General features: G+C 52.5%; 1 protein-coding gene across 1 annotated transcript in view; it reads right to left on the reverse strand.

Moving 5' to 3' along the window:
* Window positions 1-803: 803 nt before the first annotated feature.
* ATP5MF (ATP synthase membrane subunit f) overlaps window positions 804-867 on the reverse strand; it is a 4,651-nt gene continuing 4,587 nt past the window's right edge. The window contains exon 5 of the mRNA XM_045285169.1: window positions 804-845. The gene's annotated coding sequence lies outside the window, so the exon portion shown is untranslated. The remainder of the gene's footprint in view (window positions 846-867) is intronic.

Below are 867 nucleotides of genomic sequence, written 5' to 3' on the forward strand. Positions count from 1 at the left end.
GTTGTGTCTCATTTAAGGATGTGATGGGGTGCATTCTCACCCCCCTCCCCTGGTAATGCTGGTACTGGGCATAAAGTTGGGGCTTTTGAGGGGCCACCAGGCAAGGGGTCTCCTGCAGATGTTTGGAATATTGGATGACCTTAATTCAGAGACAGCACAGCAGACCACATGCCTATTGCCATGTGGCTTTCATTGAATATCTTTGATTGGGAGGTACAGCTGTCTATAAGCTTCAAACTCAAGTCATCTGAGCTTCCTGCAACTGAAGCTTACCTGTTGGTTACATTTTGGGCTGCTAACCACAAGTTCAGTAGTTCGAAACTTTATTCCTGTAAAGAATTAGTCTCAGAAATACACCAAGACAGCTCTACCCTGCCCAGTGAGTTTCAGTGTTGGACTTGGGAGCTTTGGTGGCACGGTGAGTGTGCACTGGGCTGCTCCAGAGACTGGCTTTCTACTCCTGCAGGGAGCTGCAGTCTCATAAACACGGGGGCAGTGTGCCCTGCCTAGAGGGTCACTGTGAGTCAGAGCTGAGTGAGAATGCTTGCCTGCTCCCTGGTAAGGACCCACCTCCTCTGGTTCCTACTGTAAACCTGTCCACTCCTGGCAAAGAGCAGGGATCGAGTGCTGAATGACACACAACCTCCAGCTGGCTGGACCCCATGGTGCACTGGGAAAACGTCCAACTCAGAGCCCTGAGCTGCAGTCTCCCCAACCCATTCCTAGCGTGCAGGGGAAACAGCCCAGTCAGACAGCACACATATCTGTCATCTTTTATTGGGCACATTCTCAAGGGCTCTTGCTGGGGGGAGGGGCTGGGCAAGTGGCCAGTCCAGGAAAGCAGGCGGCACTCTTGCCGCAGCTTCA

Source organism: Echinops telfairi, unplaced genomic scaffold (genome assembly GCF_000313985.2).
Source record: "Echinops telfairi isolate 266 unplaced genomic scaffold, ASM31398v2 ScPeMD7_5;HRSCAF=22, whole genome shotgun sequence".
Classification (NCBI taxonomy): domain Eukaryota; kingdom Metazoa; phylum Chordata; class Mammalia; order Afrosoricida; family Tenrecidae; genus Echinops; species Echinops telfairi.